We start from the raw sequence: 26,835 nt of genomic DNA, 5'->3' as shown, positions 1-26,835 counted from the left end.
GTGTTCTGATGATCCCTGCTGGAAGGATGCTCCACCCTGAAGGAGCAACCCAGATGAGTTGTGTCAGATTGTTAGAGAATGCTGGTAGGTGTGTCCTGGGAAGACTCAAGTTTGTGTGGAATGAGACAGAGAACAGGTATTAAGGACCTGCTCAGAATGAGCAATAGTGTGTGGCTATGAGTGAGGTAGTAGTAGAAGGAATAACTAAGAGGAAGCTTACCTAGTGGGTTTTGAGCCAAAGAGGTAATATTTTGGTTCCAAGGGGTCTATTTCCACACATTTAATGGACAAGTGATGTTTTTATTGTTTTTTTTTTCTGACAAGGGTCAATTTCTTTGTTCTGGTTGAAAAAAGAAATTTTTGTGCCATCTGTTTGTTGGCACAATCAGTCTTTCCTGGGACAGAAATAACCTGGTCTCAAGGCCATCAGAGTTGATATTCAAGGAGTCAGGGGCAAGGCCAAAGGCATCAGATGATTAGAGAGGTGGCACAGGGCCAGATCAGGTATGCCAACTTACGAGATATTTCTCCTTCCTTCCTTCTTCTTTTCCTCCCTCCCTCCTTTTCTTTCTTCTTCCTTTTTTGAGATAGGGTTTCACTATGTAGTCCAGGCTGGGCTTGAACTTAGGCTCTTCCTGCCTTCTCCTTATTATGATCTTCCTAAATAGGATTACAGATGTCTGCTACTACATCAGGCCAGTGCTAGTAAAGACATTCTGAGAAAAGGCCATTCAGACTTAGTGTTTAAAAGTGAATTTCTTGACATTTCAACCACAATTCCATGGGATAAGTTCAAGAATTACCCCCACATGGGGCTGGGGATATAGCCTAGTGGCAAGAGTGCCTGCCTCGGATACACGAGGCCCTAGGTTCGAGTCCCCAGCACCACATATACAGAAAACGGCCAGAAGCGGCGCTGTGGCTCAAGTGGCAGAGTGCTAGCCTTGAGCGGGAAGAAGCCAGGGACAGTGCTCAGGCCCTGAGTCCAAGGCCCAGGACTGGCCAAAAAAAAAAAAAAAAAAAAAGAATTACCCCCACAGATTAGAGCACAAAATCAGCCACAAAATAATATCCTGCTTACCTCACAGAGGCAAGTGAAAACTGTGTGTATAGCTGGAAGAGCAGCATAAGACTCATTATCCCAGATGCTGTGATTCCTCACTGCTTTGGGGACTGATGTCTGTCAACTGCAGACAGACTGATGACTGTGTAGGGTTGGTCTCCTTAAGATTCAAAGGCAGCAGTGTCACTAGCTACCATCTATTTTGTTCCTCTGGCTATGGGGCACTTTCTCTCTAAAATCCCCTCCATCATTACTATTTTTAGTTCACAGGTGATATAACTACAGTTTGGAAAGGTAACCTGCCTAAGATCACACTGCTGGCTGGCACTTGATGAGAGGTTTTCTGACTCTGGAGTCCCTGTTCCCAATGCTGTAAAGAAAGGGATTGTGTTCCATTTCTGAATCAGAAACACACAGAAACTGGTATCTGTCCCCAAATTCCCTGCTTTCTGAGTTCCTGTCCCAACCTGTCATTGCCTTGCCTTCTAGAACTCAGTCAGAAAGAGGGCACTAGTAAAGGCGTTCTGAGAAAAGGAGGAAGACTCATGGGTGCCATGTGGGAAAAGACAAAGCATCTTGGGGCCAGAGCATCTTGCTCAGGGAACTTTGCTGAGAAAGTCTGAAGGGCCCTTGGTGAGATATTGTGAGACAGTTTGAGAGCTGGGCTGGGCATGAGGTGCTAGACCGGGAGCACTCAGCCCTGGGAGCAGAGGGCCCTAAAAGGCAAACCTCTGCCTGTGTATTGTCTCCTAGCTCTGGCATCAGACTCATGGGGCTCAACCACAGTTTTCTCAGCTTATAAAATCAAGCTTTATAGGCTTGCTGGGAAGGAACAGAAAATAATTTATTCCTTGACTTTGGAATCAGGATGAGCCAGAAGACAAAACCTGTTCTCATCCCTGCAACTCCCCCCCCCCCCCCATTCTTTGACTGGATACCATCCTAATCAGCAAGCATCCACTTGAAATGGCCAAGGACAAGAGGTGTGAAACCTTGGGCAGAACCTAAGGTAAAAAGAATGTTAGTCACTTGGAAACTTGGGGGCCTAAGGGAGAAAGAAGGTGACATCTAGGATGGGTTGAGTTCTTGGAATTAAGCAAACAAAAATATATTTGACCTTAACATGTTACATATGAAGGAGAGTTAGGCCTCCTTGGTTAGGCAGATAGGGATTAAAAAATGGCAGACATAACATGGGACAGATAACATGTAGCCCATTGTGGCACTGCTTTTTCCCATAATGCCCTGGGTTTCCACTCAACCAATAAAAAGAGCTCCAGTGGTAATACACACAGGCTATCAAATAATCAGTGCAAATACTATATCAGTGCCCATACTATAATAACCTCCCTCCAAAAGGACTCCATTAGACTCCTAACTTTAGGGTTCCTTCCCACAAAGTGTCTATTTCACTGTTTTCCTTTCCCTGCTTTTTCTTTTCACTTTAAAATGAACATTGTTTCCTTTAAACACCTCCTTGCCTTTTACTTAATCAGTGGAGAAAATGAACCCTACTCCGAGACCGTGTCAGTAAATATCCAGTAACATTGGCCACCATGTTGTGTGTGGCCACTGCCTTGCTGGTGTTTCACAAGGTGCAGTTGCTGACATCAGTGTTTGGTGCCTCTTCTGTGTTCTCCTTGACCCCCTCTTATTTCTGTGCTTGTTCAGGATCTGTTACTTGGCTTACACTCCTCTAAATTCTCTCATGGTCTGTGGTTTGCCGAGTCTAGTGGCTCTGAAACCTGAGTGTGGTAATGAATCAACGCCTGCTGATAGGAGTGAGTGTTCCTGGCTCCTTCCCAGAGTCTGTTTTACAAAATTTGAAGTGTGAACCCCAAATCTTCAATCCATATGCCTCCAGGTATATTCAGATATGGAGGCTATTGGTCCCACAAAAATCACTGTGCAAGTGGTTAGTTTCTCTTTCTTTTCTATTGAAATAATACTACAATGAACACTCTACTGCAATGGTTCTTTCTCTCTTTCTCTCTCTCTCTCTCTCTCTCTCTCTCTCTCTCTCTCTCTCTCTCTCTTTTGCCAGTCCTGGGCCTTGGACTCAGGGCCTGAACACTGTCCCTGGCTTCTTTTTGCTCAAGGCTAGCACTCTGCCACTTGAGCCATAGTGCCACTTCTGGCCATTTTCTATATATGTGGTGCTGGGGAATTGAACCCAGGGCTTCATGTATGGGAGGCAAGCACTCTTGCCACTAGGCCATATCCCCAGCCCCTTTTTCTCTTTTACATTATTTTCTTTAGCCACACCCTTAGAAGTAGGATTGTGGAATCACAGGGTAGGAATTATTTTGTAGGTTTTCTTAAGTTTGTAGCTTAGGTTATGTTGAGTGAAGTCAGAGACAAAGGACACGTGTTTTGTCATGGAAAGTTAGATCTAACACACAAGCATACGTGAACACACATTTAGGGTCATCTGCATATATACGATCAAACTAACTGAAGTATGGTATTCATAGGAGTGGATTTCCATGGCATAGCCCTTTTGCATAATTAATAGACGATTCAATAAAATTACCACCAGGAAGCTGAAACATGTCTGAGCATTAAGTGGTGGGGGACCAATGAATGGAGAAAGAAAGACTGGGTGAACACAGTCATATATTCAATGTGCCTATGTGAAAATGGAACTAGGACATTTGAGGGTAAGGGTGGGGTTGAGGTTGATGGTGGGGGGGCGGGGAGAATGGTGACACTGGTTGAGATGCATTGTATACATAAATTGATGGTTTGAATTGGAACCTTTTGTACAACTATGTAAGGATAACAAAAAATAATATAAAGTTAGTGTCTTAGGAATCCGAAGTATCTAACGTTAAGTGTTATCATTGAAATTGATTTTTATGATAACATAAAAGTTGCCAAGTTCAAGAGTCACCGCAGGGTTGTTCATTTTTCTTTCTTTTTTTTATTAAACTTTTTTCTTTATTGTTAAAGTGTGGTACAGAGGGGTTACAGATTCATATGTAAGTCAGTGAGAACATTTCTTGTTCAACTTGTTACCTCCTCTCTCATTTCCCCCCTCCCCCTTTCCCTCTCCCCTCCCCCACAAGAGTTGTGTAGTTGATTTACACCAAATGGTTTTGTAAGTATTGTTTTTGGAATGGTTTGTCTTTTTGTCCTTTGTCTCTCAATTTTGAGATTCCCTTTCCCTTCCCCAGTACCTGTATAAATAGTATCCAGGGCTGTTCATTTTTCTATGTAAAGCTATGTGTGTAAACTTGTCTCTTCTTTGGCTATTAACCCTTGAAGAACCTGAACAGCTGGTGCACCTCTATATTGTGTAGCTTGGGCCTGACAGGGCCCTGAAGCTTCCTGGAATAACTGTAGAACATGTCAATGTGAACAGCCTGAACAAAATGCAGTCTAAAATAATGAAGGTAGCCAGAGAGACTTCATTTGACCAGAGGTCAGTTAAAGTTAGAATACTTTCGCCATTGTGGCACAAAGGAAATGTATTGAGGTGTGGCCAGTGTGTTCCTGAAACATGGTTAATGGGTCCCCTCAAGCTAAGGATGACTTGGGTGACACCCTTGCTACCTACCCAGATCATTTGTCTAAACCAATCATTTCGAACCCCATAAGCTAGCCAATCACCTTCACCAGGCCCGTTCCCACCATTGGTTAGGCCAATCATTCTTTTGTTTGTTTGTTTGTTTATTAATTGAAAACAAATTTTTTGACAAGGTGTTGTGCATAAAGGGTACAGTTACATAGTAGGGCAGTGTGTACATTTCTTGTGATATCTTACGTTCTGTTTTTCTATCTCTTCTCTAGGTCAGGTAGACATATATACAATATACAATGTATCGAGAACATACACAGTAGCCACGTGGCCACGCCCAAGAAAGTTCGCCTAGGGCTTTAAATGTAATGTCGATATTAGACAATATGTGGACAGTAGTCTTATATGAACGTACATACCTAGCTTTTGAGCTATTGTATTCCCCTGAGAGGTCAATTTTTGACCTTTACATGTTGAGTAATTGTTTGGTTTTAGTTACATACTGTTGGGTCGCTGCCCCAATCCTGTGGGGAATACTATTTGACAAGCAGTTTTTGGTTTCACAGACTTGGTCTCTACTGTCTCTCCATCTCCCTTTGTTAACAGTCATATATCAGGGAGCTCATGCCCCTTTGTTTTCTGTGTTCTAGGCTTGTCTCGCTCAACATTATTTGTTCGAGTTCTGACCATTTCCCTGCAGATAACAGTATTTCACCATTCCTAATCGCTATGTAGTATTCCATTGTGTATATGTACCATAATTTTTTGATCCATTCGTCTGTGGAGGGGCATCTGGGTTGTTTCCATAGTTTGGCTATTGTGAATTGTGCCACAATAAACATGGAAGTACAAATGTCTTTTTGATATCTTGGGTTTTGCTGTTTAGGATAGATGCCTAGGAGTGGTATGGCTGGGTCATAGGGTAGGTCTATATTGAGCTTTTTGAGAAACCTCCATACTGTTCTCCAAAGTGGTTGTACTAATTTGCACTCCCACCAACAATGGAGAAGGGTTCCTCTTTCCCCGCACCCCCTCCAGCATTTGTTGTTGCCTGAGTTCAGAGTATAGGCCATTCTAACTGGGGTGAGGTGGTATCTCAGGGTTGTTTTTATTTGCATTTCCTTTACTAGCAGGGATGTTGAGCATTTCCTCATGTGTTTCTTTGCCATTTTTATATCTTCTCTTGTGAAGTCTCTCTTTAGCTCCTTTTGCCCATTTCCTAATTGGTTTATTGAGGCCAATCATTCTTAAGAATTATTTTATAACTTTCCTGCAACACAAAATGATTTGCTTTGAGTTGCTATGCTGTTTTATGATTTTCCCGCGGTGTGACATGATTTGCTGTGTGATGATGTGACGTATGGAATGTTCCCCCTTTCGGTTCAGATCTGCTGCATAGGTTCGGTGAGGATCGTGAGCCTGGGAGCCCAGGCTCGAGCTTGCAATAAAGACTCTCATGTGATTACAGGCTCCTTGGTGGTCTTTGAGGACCCCAAAATCTGGGCATAACACCCTAAAAGAGCAGGAGACTGGTTGTTGGTACTTGGATCCATTCTTTTGCTATTTTGGATAGAAAGCTTTTGTGGCCACATATATTTCTCCTTTTTTTGTGGCTTTCATTTTTGTCTTTGCTTTATTACATTCAGTAGCACAAAAGGCTTTTAAAACCGATTTAGATCCACCTCTCCTGTCTTTAATATCTATTACATCAATAGTCAAAATGTATTCTCTTCCTCACAGTTGAAACTCATTTGCTTTTCCATTTCCTTCTCTGGTATTTTATTGCCCATTTGAGGTGTTCTGGGTGCATAGTGTAAAAAATATGGATAGAAGCTAATTCTGGTCCATCCTGATGTCCTACCATTTAAATGACATTGGCTAAGTTGGTACTTTTTTATCACATGCTTTTAAAAAAATATAATTTAATTGCTATCATTAAGGGGTTGTACAGAGGAGTTACCACTTCATAAGTCAGGTAATGAGTACATTTCTTTTTGGATGTCACTCCTTTCTTCTTTTTCCCCTTTTCTCCCTCCTGCTCCTGCTCATAAATTGCATAGTTCATTTTCCACAGTCTATCCTGCACGTGTTTATATCACATTCTGTTTTAAAAGGCCTTTTAAAAATGTTTTGCTTGGAGTTTGTTTTAATAATTAGCACTATCTTATGTGTTCAGTGGTTTATCGTTATTTTCAACTTACCATGTGAAATTATGCCCCTTTTCTCTTGTCTTTCTTCTCCATGGTTTTACCCTTGATGTCACTGTAACTGATTTTATTACCCTGGATATGGTATATACGTGTATTGGAACTAGGGAAGGGAAAGGGAATATCAAAATGGAGAGAGAGAGAGACAAAGGATAAAAAGACAAACCAATGCAATAGCAATATTTACAAAATTATATGGTGTAAACTAACTATACAACTCATGGTGGGAGGGGCGGGGGGAATGAGGGAGGAGGTAACAAGTTGCCTTATGTATGAAACTGTAACCCCTCTCTCTGTACATCACTTTAACAATAAAGAAATTAGAAAAATGTTTTGCCCATACTCCATTTATTTGTTAATTATATGATACATTTTACTTTGACTTCTGTTTCCATTTTCATCTTACTTTTATTTTTTATTATTTATTTATTTATTTATTTTTGGCCAGTCCTGGGCTTGGACTCAGGGCCTGAGCACTGTCCCTGGCTTCTTTTTGCTCAAGGCTAGCACTCTGCCACTTTGAGCCACAGCGCCACTTCTGGCCATTTTCTGTATATGTGGTGCTAGGGAATTGAACCCAGGGCCTCATGTATACAAAGCAAGCACTCTTGCCACTAGGCCATATCCCCAGCCCTTCATCTTACTTTTAATCTAGACTCCACAAGTAGAATCAAGATACATCTCTTCATTCACTTCCCCTCACTCCTCCGATCTAAATTTTTCTTTGGTAAAACATCATTGGCTCCAAGTAAAATTTATTTCCAGTGTTACTTTGAACTCAGAGCCTCACATTGGCCAGGCAAGTGCTCTTCCACTTGAAGTACACCTTGAGCCTTTGCCCTGGTTATTTTCAAGATAGTCATGTTTATTGCTAGGTTGACCTGGGATTGATTCTCCTACTTATACTTCCCTGAATGTCTGAGAATAACAGATGTGATTACCCATCATGCTTCCTGATAGCTTTGACAAAAGGCAAGTACCACCACACCCAGCCATTGATTGAGATGGAGTCTCACAAACTTCTTTTTGCCTGGGTTGGCCTTGAACCTCTGATCTCCCATCATTGTCTCCTAAGTAGCTTTTATAGTCTCAAATCACCACAACCCCAGCTACTTTTTAATTTCTTTTTTTTTTTTTTTTGGCCAGTCATGGGGCTTGGACTCAGGGCCTGAGCACTGTCCCTGGCTTCTTTTTGCTCAAGGCTAGCACTCTGTCACTTGAGCCACAGCGCCACTTCTGGCCATTTTCTGTATATGTGGTGCTGGGGAATCGAACCCAGGGCCTCATGTATATGAGGCAGGCACTCTTGCCACTAGGCCATATCCCCAGCCCCACTTTTTAATTTCTTTATCACCCTCATGAATAAGGCAGAATTCTCTCTCCCTTCTCCTTCCCTTTGTGCTATTCTCATTTTCATGCAAAAAGGGAAGCACAACCCAGAAGCCAACAGATGCTGTTTCTTGGCTCCAGCCAGCAGCAGTCTGTGAGCTACTCTGAGGATACCTTCAATTGCCTTTCTCCTCGGTCCTTTTCAAAGGAGCAAAATTCACGTTCAGAATATTCTAGAAGTGTCTCTTCCCTTTCTTGAACACATCAGAAAGACACCATTTGAATAGTGTTCTTCTCAATACTCAGAATGTGACCCTATTTCCAAGAAGGGTCTTTGCATGCAGAATTAGTTAAAATGAAGTCCTTGGTGGATTAGAGTGGTCCCTAAAGCCAGTGACTGCGGCCTTTCTTAAAGAGAAAGCACACAGAAGAGAAGTCCTGTGGTGGTGAAAGCAGAGAATGGAGCGAGCTGTCTACAAACCAAAGCACTTAAAAGACTGCCAGGATCCCCAGAAGCTAGTGGAGGGACTAGAAACAGGTTCCTCCACAGCCTCCATGGGGCCAACCTTGCTGACAACCTGAGTTGAGAGAAGACATTGCTGTAGATTTAAGCCACCCACCCAGTTCACAGCCATTTGTTATGGCCACTCTACGACTCTTTGCATCCTGGGATCATGGAGGCCCAGGAGAGGTGCCCTTGTAAACTTGCCCTTGGGTGGAGAAAGAGCAGTCCACTCTGAAATGTAAACACTCAAGAAACATGAGATTTTTTTTTTCCTGTTTCCTGACCGCAAGTCTCTCTTTGCAGAAGGCAAACTATTTCTGGCACATTCCAGGTTCTAAGCACCCTTTCTTGAAGGGAAGTCCATGGGGTGCAATTCAAAGGCTTTGGACCACCAGGATCTACCATTTTTTAGATGCTTAGCTCTAAGTAGGTTCCTTAACTTCTGGGGAACCAGACCCCCCTGTCTATAAATGGAGAAAATACTCATTTGTGCCCGACCTATCTTAGCAAGTTGTTGCCAGGATTTAATCATTTACAGGAAAACTTTGTTTAAATGGTGGACCACTGAACAGATGTTGCCAATCGCTACTAGGGGCCAGGGGAAGGGCAGAGAGGAGGGGACGAGATAAAATAGTTGGAGGGACACATACTTCTCACTGTATCTCCTTTGCTCTGTGTGCCAGCTTTATGTCTTCATTGAAAGAATATGCTAAATGTATTTTAACGTGTAAGGAAAAGGGGAAAGTAAATACAACTATATGCCAGGGTTCTAAGTCACAAGGCTCTTTAAAGATAAGACAATAGAAAAGATTTATTGTGGATGCTTGGCTTGAGGTAAGCCCCAACTAGGTGTTATATAACATCACTGCTATTGGTGCTATGACCCATTTTGAGTATAGCTTCAAGCCTTGAGCAAGTCGCAAGTTTGAACAAGTTAGTCAAGTCTAATGGGTTCTTAACATAAAACAAACTCTCATGTCTTCACATTGTTTTGGACTATGATTTTATACTACAATCTCTTTGACTCTAATGGGGGTAATGCCAATTGTGGGAGCAATCATTAAGACAATCAGATGAAGCTGGGCACAATCCTAGCATTTGGGAGACTGAGAGAAGATGGAAAATTTAAGGGGAGTCAGGAATGGAAGGTCTGGCTTCAATGGTAGAGTGACAGCCTTGAGTGGAAAAGCTAAGCAAGGCCTAGAGTTCGAGCCCCAGCCATGGCACAAAACAAGTAACTACAACAACAAAATAATCTTTAGCTGTTTGTTGGTGGCTCATACTTGTAATCCTACCTCCTTAGGAGGCTGAGAGCTGAGGATCATAATCCAGAGCCCCCTAAGACTTTATGTCCAATTAACTACCAAAAGTGGAGGTATGGCTCAAGTGGTAGAATGCCAGCCTTGAAAAAGCTAAGCAAGAATACAAGGACTTGAGTTCAAGCCTTTGTACTGACAAAGCCCTACCACTACCAGATGAGGTATCTGGGTACTCACAGGGCACAATAAGAGGTTGCCAAATGTCCAGCCTGTGCTTGATAGAGAGCCTCTCTTCATCAAGTTCTGATGTCTTCATCTGTGGACAGCAGGGGGAAACGCCACTGCCCAAGTGTGGCTGTGGAGGAAGGACAGGTGGCGATCCACTGAGTCAAATCCCTGTCTCCCCTCACTGAGCCCTTGTGAGGGGAGCTTGAGCGGCTAGAGGGAAAAGCCGTTTTCCTTCATATATGTGTTTGGGCTAGAAGCCAGGCTGAGGAGTCAGCCTGCTTCTTCTAGAAACTTGGCTCTTCGTCTTCCTAGCTGTGTGACTGTGGTCAGAGTACTTTATCTTTTTGGGCCTCTGGTTCCTGATTTGGGAAAAGGGGTCCTAATAATTGTTTCCCCTGAGGGAGTCTTTGGGAAGATTGAATGTGTCTGCCTATTTAGGAAAGTGACAGAATGAGATAAGGAGCGTGTGTTAGCTTATGGGTTTTACTGTGACAGCTTTGGGCTTTGGTCCACAGGGACAGCAGGTAGAGGGCAGCTCCTTAAAGAGGCCCTAGAAGGGGAGGCCTGGGAGTAAAGGGGATGATGGGAAGGCATTCCCAAATCTCCACGAGAGCCCCTGGGGTGTTGGGGAGGTGAACAAGAGATTTTTAGGGATGGTTCCACAACAGGGGCAGGAAATAGGGCTTTCCTATAGAACCCCAAAGCAGGAACTGTGTAGATGTAGAGCTCCAATCCCCTCGAGTCTGAGTATCCTTGGAAGGATGAAATGATCTGCTCTTATTTTGTCAGTGTAAAGTTTCTCAGATTAGCCAGTGTTTTAGTAGAAGCCAAGGGAATTAAAGGAAATGTGCAAGTCCTAAAAGAGAGCTCTTGTGGGACCCTGAGCAGCTGACAAGAAGCTCTGAGTGATTTGGGGGTGTCATGTGGGGATTCTGGAGAGCAAGAGGAAGCACAGGACTGAGGAGGGCTGCTTCGACATCTTCCAGCCCCAGGCCGGCTGTTGGCAGTACTACTGCCGGCTTCAGTCTTGCTTTGTCCACTCTCCTTGTACACTAAGGAACTTACCTACCAGTGACCATCTCAACCTCATGGGGCTCTGCTGCCCCCTATTGGCCACCAACGGATTCTTCTCTTAAAATTGAGGGCACCAATATGCTTTTGTTGGGTATTTTCCCTCCTCTCCCTTGTCCTGTATGCTGGCTTGAACTCAGGGCCTTGAAGTCTCACCTAGCTTTTTCACTCAGATTTGTACTCTAACCATGCTTACCATTCCAGCTTTTTGCAGGAAGAATTTGGAAGATTGATCTGAACCAGACTGGCTTCAAACTATGATTCTCAGCCTCCTGAGTAGCTGGGATGATAGACATGAGTCACCGCACCTGGCTGTTTTTCTTTTCTTTCTTCCTGTGCTGGGAATCAAAACTAGGGATGCATGCAGGTTATAGAGGAGCTCTTATCGCTGAGCTACATCTTCAGCCTCCATAAAGACTTTATAATAGCATTTGTTAGTGTTTTACTGTTATATGGAAGGGTCTGTGGCCTGCAAAAGCCTAGCAAAGAGAAGATGGCTTTAGACATCTCCAGGGTCTTGGAGATATCTTTCCTTGCCTTTCCTCAACCAGTCAACCCACCCCAAACAGAGGACTAGAGGGTGCAGCCAGAGCATGCGCCATCCCTCCATCCAGCTCTCTCACACTGCGGTCCTGGCTGCCTACAAGCTATCCTAGGCGGCCTTTGCTCCCCAGCGACAAGCCCCAGAAGTCTACAGGCTTTCAGTCTTCCAGAAAACAATGCATCATTCTCAGTACTCCCCCGATAGCCCTCCCCCCATAAGACTAGTTCCAGAGGTTCCCATGCTTTCAAAGGTCCTAGGGCCTTGATCCCTGGGTTTTTATTAACTGCTTTCTGGGATTATAATGGAAAACCCAAGGATAAAGCTGCAATCCTTTCCCTTCTTCAGCAACAAGGCCGAGATCAGAGCAGGCCCTGCAATATTCTCTCTTGTGTGGAGCATTCCCACAGAGACTGCTGTTCTGAGGATCTGTCTATTAAAGGTAATCTGAGCATCACACTGAATGTTTAAAAAGTATAATTTTATTGTTATTATTAAGGTGTGGTACAGAGAGGTTACGTCAGGCGATGAGTACATTCCTTTGCTTTGGACAATGTCACCCCTTCCTTCACTTTCCCCCAGCTCATAATGAATATTTTAAATGTTAGATACTGAGTGTGCTTTGGCTTTTAATGTGTTATTTTGAGGAAACCACTTAGAAATCTTTTGTTTTCGGCAGCACAGACTAACCATTAAAATGTTCTCATTCCAGCTGATGGTGCACCCTTCAGCACAGAAGTGAAAGTTTTTCTTTTTAAAAAAACGTATTGACAAAGTGGTGTATAGAGGGGTTGCAGTTTCACACATAAGGCAATGAGTACATTTCTTATCCAACTTGGTACCTTCTTCCAGAAGTAAATTTTGCCTTGCTGAGACCAAAAAACCAGTTCTCCTTCCTTGTCTTGAACTTCATCTCTCTGGGTAAGACAGAGCCGTTGAGCCACTTGGGATGATGGCCTTCCTCTTTTCCAAGGGTCACTTAGAGAGAATGAAGACCAATAGAGAGAGCCTCAAGGATGGAGACCTGGGCCAGTTCTGGACAGAAGCTGGGCTAGGCCACAGAACATAGCAGTGGACAGGTCCTTGTACTGATGGGGTCTGGAGAGCCAGGTCAGCCTGGGGGCTTCCCTCATGGAAACTGCAGGGACCAGGCTCAAGTAGGTTATAACCTAGGGAGAATGCCAGACACTGAGTGGATGATAAGGAGGGGGGTAGAGCTTGAAAGGGAGTGGGGTTAGGGGATTGGGACCACTTTCTTCATTACACCTCATATTTTATTTATTTCTTTATTATTTATTTAATGTGCCAGTCCTGAGGCCTGTACTCAGGGTCTGGGTGCTGTTCCTGAACCTCCTTGTGCTCAAAGCTAGTAGTGTTCTAACACTTGAACCACAGCTCCACTTCCAGCCTTTTCTGAGTAGTTTATTGGCGATAGAGTCTTTACTGCCAGGACTGACTTCGAATCACGATCCTCAGATCTTAACTTCCTGAGTAGCTAGGATTACAGGAGTGAGTCACTGACATCAGCTTTATTATATTATTAGTAGAAGTCAGTCACGGGGCTAGAACTTGGCCTGGGCATTGTCCCTGAGCTATTTTGCTCAAGGTTAGTGCTCTCCTACTTTGAGCTACAGCTCCATTTCCAGTTTTCTGGTGGTTAATTGGAGATAAGAGTCTCATATGGTCTTTCCTGCCAGGCTGGCTTTGAACCTCAATCCTCAGATCTTGGCCTCCTGAGTAGTTAGGGTTACAGGCATGAGCCACCAGCACCCAGCTTTACACCCCACATCTTAACTTCCCCATCTCTTTTTTTTAAGTGCCTGGTGTTGCACATTCATTTCCACCAGACCACATAGGTAGGAAGAAGAAGGTGGATTTGAGATCCATCAATTTCCCCAACAACTGCCTCTCCCTTCCAATCCAGGGCTAACTTGCACTTGTATGCTTCTAGATAGAATGATTGCCTTCTTGTGCCCGAGATGGGAGGAAACAATGCTCATTGGATGGAAGAAGTAGTGTGGAGGTCTCAGGGAAGCTGTGTGGGCACAAAGCTTCAAGTCGCCACCTCCCCTCCTACTGCACAGTTCCTTCCCATAGCATTTTGTTGGTGGTGGTGGTAGTGGTCATGGGGCTTGAACTCTGGGCCTGGGTGCTGTTCCTGGGCTCCTTTGCTCAAGGCTACTGCTCTACTACTTGAGCTATATCCAGTTTTCTTCTTTAAGATAAAAGAAGAAAAACAATACAATTCTACCACTACGCCACATTCCAAGCCCAGAAATGTTAATAAATGGAAAGATATTTTACTTACCTTTACATGACTACCTGGTGTGGCACTAAGTGCCAAAATTCTAAAGTGATGCGTATATTTAAGCAGTTCCCTTACAACCTTAAAGAAAAAGAAAACAATATTGATTTCACCTGTCCAATGCAAGTATAGCAGTGGTTTGATTAAACAAGCTGCTCTATCTAGTCTGTTAATATTTCTTAACTGGCACATTGGTGATCTAGTAAGTAGAACTACCACTGAGCATATTATATGGAGAGAAATGATCTGGGCTCCCTGAGACTCATACTAAATCTTAACATTCAAAAAATATTGTTGATCATATTTTTAACATGGTACAGATTGTGCATGAAGACATAACATTATAGACAACAGAGACTGAAGCAGAATTATTTCAGTTGAGAACTAACATAAGTATGAGGGATGAATCTCACTCATTGAGTGCTTGCTGGGCATGGCCAAGGCCCTGAGGTGTAATCTCCAGGACCACAAAAACAAAAACTAAAAACAAGACAAATTTATTTCTCATTACCAATTCTACTTGGTCTTAGTGCTACAACTGATGGCCTTGGATATGAAAAAAAGGACTTTAAATAAGGGTTATAGATGCAACAAAAAGAAATGAATGTGACCACTTATTGGATTGGTGCGTTCATAAATCATTTTGTTCTTTTTTTATGCCAGTCCTAGGACTTGAACTCAAGGCCTAAGCACTGTCTCTGAGCTTCTTTTCCTCAAGGCTTGTACTCTATCACTTGAGGCACAATGCTACTTCCAGCTTTTTCTGTTTATGTGGTACTGAGGAAATCTAACCCAGGGCTTCATACATGCCAGGCAAGCACTCTACCACTAAGCCACATTCCCAGCCATAAATCATATGCTTATGGTAGACAGAATTCAGTGTTGTTTCAGATTATAGAGCAGTTCTGGCTCTTCTAAATGATATAGCATGTTTATAATAATAAGATTATTTCATGTGGATGTATCATTACACGTACCAAGACTGTTTCTCATAAAAAGTAAGCCACGCCAGGTGCCGGTGGCTCACACCTGTAAACCTAGCTACTCAGGAGGCTGAGATCTGAGGATTGTGGTTCATAGCCACCCCAAGCAAAGTCCCCATGAGACTCCTATCTCCAATAAACTACTCAGAAGAAGATGAAAGTGGTGCTGTAGATCACGTGGCAAAGTGCATAAGACTTGCAGTTTAATAAAGGTCATTGAATATGAATATGAATTAAATGGAAGCTAAATCTACAAAATGGATTCCAAATAGAATAAAAAATTTAAAGTATCATTCTCACAGGGAAATCTGAGCATATATGTGTTCAATTTAGAACCATGAACAAATAGAAAAATAGGTCCATTACATGGGTATAGTTAAAAAGATCAACTATAAGAAAGATGCCAATTTTCCCTAACACAAAGACACAAGTCAATCACACTTAAGTCTCCAAAGAAACCAAATTATGCATCCATAAACTGGTAGGGAAATTCATTTAAAACCAAAGGCAAATCCTTTCCATTCTCCCCAAAACCTACTCTGCCTCCAGAACTCACACATTTTCACAAGTGTTCCAAAACAGAAATCTGGAAGTCATCCTACTCTTCCAATCTCGCATTCACTATCATGCTCTTTTCCACTCTAATCTCTTAAACCTTAAGTATCATCCTAATCACATTCTGTTTCTTTTACTTCCTTTCCTTCCTCTCCTAGCAGTACTGGACATTCAACTCAAGGCCTGTTTCCAGGCCTTGCATTTTCGAGGCTTACTTCTTGAGTCACAACCCCAGCCTCCAGCTAAATACTTCTTTTTTGTTGTTGGTTGTGGGGCTGGACCTCAGGGCCTGGGGGCTGTACCTGAGCTTTTTCCACTTACGGCTGGCATTCTACCACTTTGAGCCACAGTACCACTTCCAGTTTCCTGGTGGTTAACTGGAGCTCTATAAGAGCCTCAAGGACCTTCCTGCCTGGGCTGCCTTCAAACCGTGATCCTGAGATCTCAGACCCCTGAGTAGCTAGGATTACAGGTGTCAGTCACTGGTGCTGGCTCTAGCTAAATATTTTGAAATATTTCTAGTCTTTGTAGGTCATATTCCCGATAACCTACAAAGTCCATTCAAACTACTAAGGATAATATGCATGCTTCATGTTCTGTTCCTTAAGTAGGACAGGTAGGGCCAGTGTCCTTATCATAAGAGATAAATAGAAATCATTTCAATTTAGTGGCGAGGAGTAAATGACCTCTATAAGTACATCCCATTGCTCCCACACCTGTACTTGGTATCTACATAGAAAAGAAAGGCAGTATTAGGAAGGTACCTATGTTATGTCATTTCGTCCTTATGATACTGACATTTAAAATTACCTGACCTCACTGCCATGGAATAGTCCTATATATCCACTTACAGTCTTTGAATTATCTTAGTTTCCAAACTCTACCTGTATCCTACTTTACATCACTGTCCCATCCATGATCCACACGTGACATCTGTTAAGTTTTTTTTAAAAAGGGAAAGTAAAGAAAAAAGGGAGGAAGGGAGAGGGAGAGGGAGAGCAGAAACACCGATTAAAGTAAGCAAGACAGGGGCTGGGAATATGGCCTAGTGGTAGAGTGCTTGCCTTGTATGCATGAAGCCCTGGGTTTAATTCCTCAGCACCACATATATAGAAAAAGCCAGAAGCCGCACTGTGGCTCAAGTGGTAGAGCGCTAGCTAGCCTTGAGCAAAAAGAAGCCAGGGACCATCCTCACGCCCTGAGTTCAAGGCCCAGGACTGGCAAAGAAAAAAAAAAGTGAGCAAGACTTATTATTATTATTATTATTTTATTTTATTTTTTTTGGCTAGTCCTGGGCCTTGGACTCAGGGCCTGAGCACTGTCCCTGGCTTCTTCCCGCTCAAGGCTAGCACTCTGCCACCTGAGCCACAGCGCCCCTTCTGGCCGTTTTCCATATATGTGGTGCTGGGAATCGAACGGAGAGCTTCATGTGTTGGAGGCAAGCACTCTTGCCACTAGGCCATATTCCCTGCCCACCCCCCTTTTTTTTGGCCAGTCCTGGGGCTTGGACTCAGGGCCTGAGCACTGTCCCTGGCTTCTTTTTGCTCAAGGCTAGCACTCTGCCACTTGGGCCACAGCGCCACTTCTGGCCGTTTTCTGTATATGTGGTGCTGGGGAATTGAACCCAGGGCCTCATGTATACAAGGCAAGCACTCTTGCCACTAGGCCATATCCCCAGCTCCAACAAGACTAATTATTTCCTATGACCACCTATTCTGGGACAATAAACTACCATCAATAACTTCCATCACTAATAATGATCCCCTCCAAAATAGATCTTAACAATATAGAATACACCAAACAAAATTCTTACCTGGCAATAAGCATAGTTTCCAAGAGCCTTATGAGCTTCATCAACAACTAGGCACTTGACATCAGCAGCAGGACAAGCTCCTCTAGTAAGGTCATTTACCATGACCTGAGGTGTAAGAAACAGAACTCTCTTGCTGGACCATATTTCCTTCCTGGTGACAGCTTGAGCAAATTAAAGTGACAGTCTACATCTAAACTTCACACTGAAGCTGGAGTTGTGGCTCAAGTAGTAGAATGTCCATGTGAGACTTGAATCTGAATCTGCAAATCAGCCAATAAAAAAACTTCATATTGTTTCCCTACAAATTCATATAATCTGGACAATTTTCTTTCTTTCTTTTTTTTTTTTTTTTTTTTGGCCAGTCCTGGGCCTTGGACTCAGGGCCTGAGCACTGTCCCTGGCTTCTTTTTGCTCAAGGCTAGCACTCTGCCACTTGAGCCACAGTGCCACTTCGGGACGTTTTCTGTATGTGGTGCTGGGGAATTGAACCCAGGGCCTCATGTATAACAGGCAAGCACTCTTGCCACGTGGCCATATCCCCAGCCATGGACAACTTTCTGAATGAATGGTTTGGTACATTGGTTAAGTGAAAAACAATTTTGACAATGCACTGGAATGATATTTTCATTCTTTTTTGTTATTGATTGGTGGACCTGATGTTGGAACTGAAGGCTTTATGCACTTCGAACTGAAAGCTTTATGCACTTGCTAAGACAGAGGCTCTCATTTTTTTTTTTTTTTTTTTTTTTTTTGGCCAGTCCTGGGCCTTGGACTCAGGGCCTGAGCACTGTCCCTGGCTTCTTTTTGCTCAAGGCTAGCACTCTGCCACTTGAGCCACAGTGCCACTTCGGGACGTTTTCTGTATGTGGTGCTGGGGAATTGAACCCAGGGCCTCATGTATAACAGGCAAGCACTCTTGCCACGTGGCCATATCCCCAGCCATGGACAACTTTCTGAATGAATGGTTTGGTACATTGGTTAAGTGAAAAACAATTTTGACAATGCACTGGAATGATATTTTCATTCTTTTTTGTTATTGATTGGTGGACCTGATGTTGGAACTGAAGGCTTTATGCACTTCGAACTGAAAGCTTTATGCACTTGCTAAGACAGAGGCTCTCATTTTTTTTTTTTTTTTTTTTTTTTTTGGCCAGTCCTGGGCCTTGGACTCAGGGCCTGAGCACTGTCCCTGGCTTCTTTTTGCTCAAGGCTAGCACTCTGCCACTTGAGCCACAGCACCACTTCTGGCCGTTTTCTGTATACATGGTGCTGAGGAATCGAACCCAGGGCTTCATGTATACGAGGCAAGCACTCTTGCTACTAGGCCATATCCCCAGCCCGGAGGCTCTCCTTATTTTGTAGACAGGGACTCACTTTGCCCAGGGAAAGCCTGGATAACTATCTTCCTATTGATGTTCCCATTTAGTTGGGATACCAGTTGGGAAACCCCAGGGCCCAGCCTTTTCTATTTAGAGACTTGTCAACTTTTTTTTTTGGCCTGGGTTGGCCTGGAACCTTCATCCTCCCCATTGCAGCCTGGAGGTAGCTGGGAGCACAGGCTGGGGCTACTCGTGCCAGGCCTATTAGGCTACACATTAAAGTGCTGATGTTGCCCAAATGTCAAAGCTGCCTCTAACCAAAGGCCACAAGTAGGTTATATGTACAGAATTCCTGCAGAAGTGCATAAGAATTGAAGAGAAGCAAAAAATCTACAACTGAGAATACCACAATTATCTAGAGATTATACACTCTTTATTGCTTCAAAATATTGACAAGCTATATAAAGGTAATCTCTGAAAGCTAAATAAAGTAATCAGTACTAGACTTGCTACAAAACCTGGCATGGAAGAGAATGGGATATGTGTATGTTTGCATGCGAACTACTGTACATGGTGCAGGAGTTCCTGTAGTTCTATTTCCACCAGAATACGTCCGCATCCCCTTGGGGATCCGGCTCTTCACCTCCACTTCATCCATTCCTGTTAACATACCTGTCAGTTCGGCCATGTGGGTTGCGGAATACCCATCACCTGGTAGCAAGCCTCCATCTGTTGTGTCACCAGGGGTTTCGTGGGCGCCATGAAAACCACTTTGCCAGAAGGGAACCAACGGTAGAAATTGTACACGACCACGGCGGCAATGAAGGTCTTCCCCAGCCCGGTAGGCAGGAAGACGAGCGTGTTACAGAACAGGGCGGTCCGGGAGCTGCGCAGCTGGTAGTGTCGCAGCGGACAATTGGTAGGAGAAATCCACAGGGCGCCCGAGGAGGTGCAGAAGCCGCCATTCTCTCCCCTCAGCCGCTGCTCGGGCTCGAACGCCGCCACCAGCAACACCTCGTCATCGGACTCGGGCTGGGCCTCCTCGACCGCGGCGGACAAACGCGCCTGGGTCCCGAGGCCGCTCCCTCGGGAGGCTGCAACCTGGGGCCCCGGAGGATCGGGAAAAGCTGGAGCCCCACGTCTGGAAAAGCGTTCGCTGCTCCGCTCATCAGGCCGAGGACGACCAGAAGCTCCGCTCAGCCTCCCGCAGCCAGGGCAGCGGAACCGCCACAGCTCCGGCCCCGGTAGGCTTCATTCGCACCAAACTGTGCAAGCAGAAGGCGAGAGCGCGGCAGGCTCGGCTCCCTTCTGAAATTGCCTCCAGCCAGCCTCGCGCTGGGATTGGGGATCGGGTCGTTTCCCGGAAGTCTTTGCGGGAGCTCCCGCAGGCGCAGGCGCGCTGTGAGAGTGTGGGACGCATTACTCTAAAGGCCGTCCCGTCCCTATTCGCTGTTCCTTTAGACCTAAAAAGAGTCCCAATCTAGATTGGAGTTCCGCTTGCAAGCCTTGGGAGCCTCGACGACACTGCTACGGTGTTAATCACTTACAATGATTGAATAAATAAATAAATAGCCGTGAGATCCGGGGGACAATATTTGTGGAGGAACTTGTGGTTACTGAGCATTTAAACCTGTAGATGAAGTGAGAAACAAATACGTGTAGGATGAATTCATATATTTTTCTCTTTCAAGGGAAAAACATACCACGTCTTTTTTGCTGTTAGGAGTGGTAACCTATAGATCTGTGTGCCTGTGTGTGTCTGTGTCTGTGTGTCTGTGTGTGCGGTTATGGGGGCTTGAACTCTGGGCCTGGGTGCTGTCCCTGGGCTTTTTTGCTCAAGGAGTGCACTGTACCGCTTGAGCCTCACCTCCACTTCCGGCTTTTTTGCTGGTTAGTTGGGGACTTTCCTACCCAGGCTGGCATGGAATCATGATCCGCAGATCTCAGCCTTCTGAGTAGGTAGGATGACAGGCATGAGCCACTATGCTCAGCTTTTAATGGTTTTTTAAGTTGTTTAATCCCAAAGGAAATGCAAATCAAAACAACTTTGAAATTCCATCTCACCATATTTATATTGGTGAACACTGTGAATTTGAACAACAAATATTGGCAGGACTGTGGGGGAGGGGGGAACCCAATTGCACTGTTGGTAGGAATGTAAACTCTCAACAGTAGTCTGGAGGTTCCTCTGAAAAACTAAACATAAGTGTTAGGTTTTTAAAGTAGGTAGTCGGTAAGGAGCACGCCACCTGGTACACAGGAAGGAGAGAAAGTTTATTACTGAACTGCTTGCCTGTGGCCAAGATGATGCATGACCTGAGAGAAGGGGTGACCCCCACCCAGCCCTGCCTTATCTAGGGCAGGGGTAGGGAGGTGTGGCCAGGTGGATTAGGTTGTGACCTCAGGGCAGAGGGAAGTAACTGCGTCCAGGCCTGCTGGTTACCCAGGTAACTGGGTGGAGACTTAACCAGGTGGGGGACATCTCAGGTGGGGGACATCTGCATCGAGCCCTCCCAGGGCAGACCTTACATTAAGGGCTGGGAATATGGCCAAGTGGAGAGTACTTGCCTCATATACATGAAGCCCTGGGTTGGATTCCGCAGCACCACATATGTAGAAAAAGCCAGAAGTGGCACTGTGGCTCAAGTGGCAGAGTGCTAGCCTTGAGCAAAAGGAAGCCAGGGACAGTGCTCAGGCCCTGAGTTCAAGCTCCATGACTGGCAAAGAAACAAAAATAAAACTGGGAAAACCAAACATAAGAGGTGGAAACGTGGCTTAGTGGTAGAGCACTTGCCAAGCATGCATGAAACCTGGGTTCAATTCTTCAGTACTACATAAACAGAAAAGGCTGGAAGTGGCGGTACAGTGCTCGCCTTGAGAAAAAGCCTAGGGACACTTCCCGGGCCCTCAGTTCAGCCTCAGGACTGGAGAAACTAAACAAAAAAGCAAACTTAAACATTTATCTTCCTCACCACCCAGCCATATCATTCCTGAGTATCTACCTAGAACATCACAAGCCAGGATGCTGTAAAGACACTTGCACATCCACGTTCGTTGCTGTATTATTTACAGTAGCGAAGTTGTGGAAATAGCCCAGATGCCCTACCAAAAAAATGTGGTACCGGAACAGAATGGAATTTTGTACAGCCATTAGAAAGAATAATATTATGTCATTTGCAGGGAAATGGATGGATCTAGAACAAATCATGTTAAGTGAGGTAAACCAAGCTTAGAGAGACAAACAACAAAGTTTTTCTCTAAAATATACCCACTGGGAATATGGCCTAGTGGCAAGAGTGCTTGCCTCGTATACATGAAGCCCTGGGTTTGATTCCCCAGCACCACATATATAGAAAATGGCCAGAAGTGGCGCTGTAGCTCAAGTGGCAGAGTGTTAGCCTTGAGTAAAAAGAAGCCAGGGACAGTGCTCAGGCCCTGAGTCCAAGGCCCAGGAGTAGCAAAAGATAAATAAATAAATTTTAAAAAGACATATCTGCTTCCTAAAATCTACCAGAACATGATAAACTGCACAGAACTGTAGGCATTCACACACAGTCAGATCAAAGGAGGATACTCTTAAGGGAAAAACACAAAGGCACAATGTATAGGTGCCTCTGATCATATAAGATAATATTTACGTAAATGAACTCGAGGAAATGGGAAAAAGGTTTTCTTTTCTTCTTGTACTATTTGTTCATTTAGAAAAATAAAACTAGGTCATATTATAGTTTCCACCAAATAATGCAATCGGACTTAACATAACTTTGATCACACATATGTATGTATATATAATATTGCAGTTTATTGAATCCAAATATATAAGTGCAAAAAATAAAACTTCCTGTAGACATCACCTTTATGATAACAATAAAAATATATAAAACTACAAAAATATAAAATATATATATACAAATATACAAAAACTACATTTATTGTTTAAATGGAAGTACATGCAATCTGGTACTGTTGATTAGGAAATTAAACAAGCCATTCAAGGCATCGTAACACTCCATTAGTACATCTCTGGTTTGTGTTTTTGGGTTTTTTTTTTTGGCAAGTCCTGGGCCATGAACTCAGGGCCTGAGCACTGTCCCTGGCTTCTTTTTGCTCAAGGCTAGCACTGTGCCTCTTGAGCCTCAGTGCCACTTCTGGCTTTTACTGTTTATGTGGTGCTGAGGAATTAATCCCTGGGCTTCATGCATGCTAGGCAAGCACTCTATCGCTAAGCCACATTCCTAGCTCATGAGGACATTTTTTTTTTTTTTTTTGCCAGTCCTGGGCCTTGGACTCAGGGCCTGAGCACTGTCCCTGGCTTCTTCCCACTCAAGGCTAGCACTCTGCCGCTTGAGCCACAGCACCGCTTCTGGCCGTTTTCTGTATATGTGGTGCTGGGGAATCGAACCTAGGGCCTCGTGTATCCGAGGCAGGCACTCTTGCCACTAGGCCATATCCCCAGCCCCTCATGAGGACATTTTTGACACCTATTTCTAACACAAGGCACATTTGACCTCTTCCATTGTTGTTGTTTTTTCAGACTTAACATTTCTAATGAACTAAAGATTGGTTTTTTCACCTCAGACCACACCACTCTGACCACAGTGAAATTTTGTCACTAAAAGAATTGACTTCATCTACAGGAAAGTTGGTACAGGTAGAGTGGGGTTTATTTCTAAACATCTAAAATAATTGTGGAGAATTGTCTACATTGTATCTTTGATCAACAGAACTGAACTTACCAAAAATATGTGCATCTGAATGACAGTGTTATAAAAATTATGAATATAAGCTATGTTTTGTATTTGTCATATGCATGCCATGCTTTTATATGTAACTTGCTTAGTTGTCTTTATTCTCAGGACATCTGTGAGCATTTCTGACTTTGATATTTGAAAGATATAAGATATTTTTGTGTAAAGTTGAAAGAGGGAAGACAATGAAATACTGAATACTTGAGAAACCATCACACAGCTTTGTCAGATCTTGACATTTTATCTTATTTCCTTTAGATGTATTTTTTATTGTTAAGGAATAAAAAGCTGTTCATATGCATCAGAACATCAAGAGTTATTGTTAAAAAAAAAACAACCAACCAAAACAAATAACCCCTAGGGACTGGGAATATGGTCTAGTGGCAAGAGTGCTTACCTCATATACATGAAGCCTTGGGTTCGATTCCTCAGCACCATATATATAGAAAAGGCCAGAAGTGGCACTGTGGCTCAAGTGGCACAGTGCTAGCCTTGAGCAAAAAGAAGCCAGGGACAGTGCTCAGGCCTTGAGTCCAAGACATAGGACTGGCAAAACAAAACAAAAAACCCTAATCAATAAAATGATCACATGAAGTCGCATACTACTAATTGCTCAGAGGTACCTTCTTTGCTTAAGATAACTCAGAAATAACCCCATGTTGACACACAAACAGTTTTCTCATAGGCAGGCATGGTGGTGTATGCCTGTCATTCCAGCACTCAAGAGGCAAAGGTTTTGCCTTGTATACCCAAATCCCTGGGTTCCTTTTCATTGTCGCCCCCCTTCCAAAGAAAACCTCAAACATTTAGTTCACAAGCATATATAATGGCACAAAATGTACACCATATATTTAGACATTTTGGCAGCTTCTAATCTTTCACTGTGGTGATGCACAATCCCTCTGATTCATGGGCCAGCAAACGTGGGGTGTAAGTTCTTAACTGGGACTTCTGAGTCAGAGGATGCACACTTTAGTCACTTAGAAAGATGCTGCCAAGACCCCTGTATGTGCTTCCACTGCTTGCTTTTCACTAGTTTGAGGTCTTTTTCCAACGTACTTGCCAATTTACTATCTTCTTGTATAAAGACAGTTCCCAACAAAGTTTTAGAACTTTATGGCTTTGGAACTTGGTGTACCCAAATGATGGAGGTTTGGTTCATAGGCTTTAGGCAGAAATGGGAGATGTGGAGCCTGGTGCCAATGGCTTCCACCTGTAATCCTAGCTACTCAGGAGGCTGAGAGCTGAGGATCGTGGTTTGAAGCCAGCCTGGGAAGAAAAGTCTGTGAGACTTTCATCTCCACCTAATCAACAGAAAGCCAAAAGTGGAGCTGTGGCTCAAGTAGTGATGTATTTTTCTACAATAAAACTAAGGCCGAGAGAGGGGGTGGGTGTCAGCTTTGGAGAACCTTCTTTAAGACATGGTTTGCAGGCACTAACTAGTTCTCTGTCTGTCTCTCTCTGTTTCTGTCTCTCTCTTTCTGCCTTCCCTCCTTCTACCTCCCCCAATGATCTAATGTTGACTCGTAAACATCACAAACGCAATATCTGCATCTTCTCCATGCCTCTCACCCCACAAGGACTAAACTTCACCATAAGCTATCGAGGGAATGAAACCTACCCAAGCCACAGTATGCCTTATTTTGCAAATTAATTCTCTTTCTGAAAGCCTAGACCTACACCAAAAGATAGAATAATTGAAATTTCCTAAGTACAAGGCATCTGAGAGGTATTCTGGAAAGCCCAACCAGATTCTAGTCAGATACCAGGCCATACGCTCAAGAGCAGGGAGTTCACTGGACTATGTATTTACAATAACATATGATTTTCATATTTATTTATTTTTGCCAGTCCTGGCCTTTCGACTCAGGGCCTGAGCACTGTCCCTGGCTTCTTTTTGCTCAAGGCTAGCACTCTGCCACTTGAGCCACAGCGCCACTTGTGGCTGTTTTCTATATATGTGGTGCTGGGGAATTGAACCCAGGGCTTCGTGTATAGGAGAGGAGCACTCTTGCCACTAGGCCAATGATTTTCATTTTTAGATGATTACATCCTTCCAGGTGGATTTTGGGTTCATCAAAGATTTGCTACAGTTGAAATTTGAGGACTGTCTTAATAGGATCAGGGATATTGAAACATTATCGCCAGGTAGACTTTCATGTTCTCTGCTGCCTGAGTGGCTTGAGCTACTTACACACATTGCACACTGCAGTGCTGAATTTAGTAACTTAAACGGGGAAGAAAATTTTTCCTAGGTTGTGACTCATGGAACAGCTTCTACTTAAAGCTTTTCTGTATCTGAGGAACTTCTAGCTTTGTATGTGAGCCATTGATCTTCACACGTACCTTATCAAGTAGATCATTACTTTTCCTCTATTGCAGAAGAGGGGGCTGAAGCACAGAAAGTTAACTTGCTTAAAGCCATTGATTGATTCAACAGCTTGGGCAGGCAGTTTGATGCTTGATCTTGCCTGCCTGCCTTCCCTCCTTCCCTCCCTCCACTCCCTCTCTTCCTTCCTTCGTTCCTTTGTTCCTTCCTTCCCTCCCTTTCTCCTTTCTCCAAACTTCACAAGGACCAACACACACACACACACACACACACACACACACACACACACACCAACAACAGGCATATACATTTCTTTTAAAATACTTTATGCTTACGCAATTGAAACCATTCTAAATAAAATTTGAGTTTGATTTTTGGAAATAATTCTTTTTCTTCATGGCAGAATATTTGGGTATTTGATTATGATGCTTGTTTGGCATTTGGGTTGTTTTCTGTCTTTATCTTTAAATCTGAGATTAGTGATAATGTTAGGGATTTTTTTTCTATTTTTAAATCCTAATGTCAAACTAACTTATTATTTTCTTTATTTCTGTTCCTGGGGCTTGAACTCAAGTCTTAGGTGCGGTCCCTTAGCTTGTCTTGCTCAAGGTTGGCACTCTACCACTTGGGCCACAAAAAATTCCTGACCAAAGTAGTGAGATGGAGAATTCTTAAGTGCTAAATCACAACCATGACCTATTGGTATCAGAATGAGCCTCCCCTATCAGTTGTCAATTTCAAACAACCCTTTTACCATTAAAGATGAACTTCTATCATTGGACTTCCACACTAGATGGTATAGTGTAAAACTTAACCCCTGATGTCCTGACTGTTAGACTATACTAGACAATGCCAGAAACCAGGCAGACATCCAGGTGCAGCTAAACAAAGGGAAGGTTTATTGCCAGGAGGGTGCTCGGCTCCTCTCCGAGGGCCAGCTCCGTTCTGTTGTTGCCCAGTCTCCCCTGCCCGCAGGGTAAGGCTCTCAGGCACGGCTTGGTGATGCTCTGCGTCCCCGCTCCTCCCCTGGCATGGTGTTGCTCTCCGCGCTGCTCCTCCG

At 43.7% G+C, this 26,835-nt stretch overlaps 1 pseudogene; it reads right to left on the bottom strand.

Annotated features, from left to right (window-relative positions):
• Positions 1-19,179: 19,179 nt before the first annotated feature.
• Positions 19,180-20,118, bottom strand: LOC125363018 (annotated as a pseudogene).
• Positions 20,119-26,835: the final 6,717 nt, after the last annotated feature.

Source organism: Perognathus longimembris, chromosome 14 (genome assembly GCF_023159225.1).
Source record: "Perognathus longimembris pacificus isolate PPM17 chromosome 14, ASM2315922v1, whole genome shotgun sequence".
Classification (NCBI taxonomy): domain Eukaryota; kingdom Metazoa; phylum Chordata; class Mammalia; order Rodentia; family Heteromyidae; genus Perognathus; species Perognathus longimembris.
The sequence above is the reverse complement of the archived record's forward strand: the minus strand, read 5'-3'. Positions and strand labels throughout refer to the sequence as shown.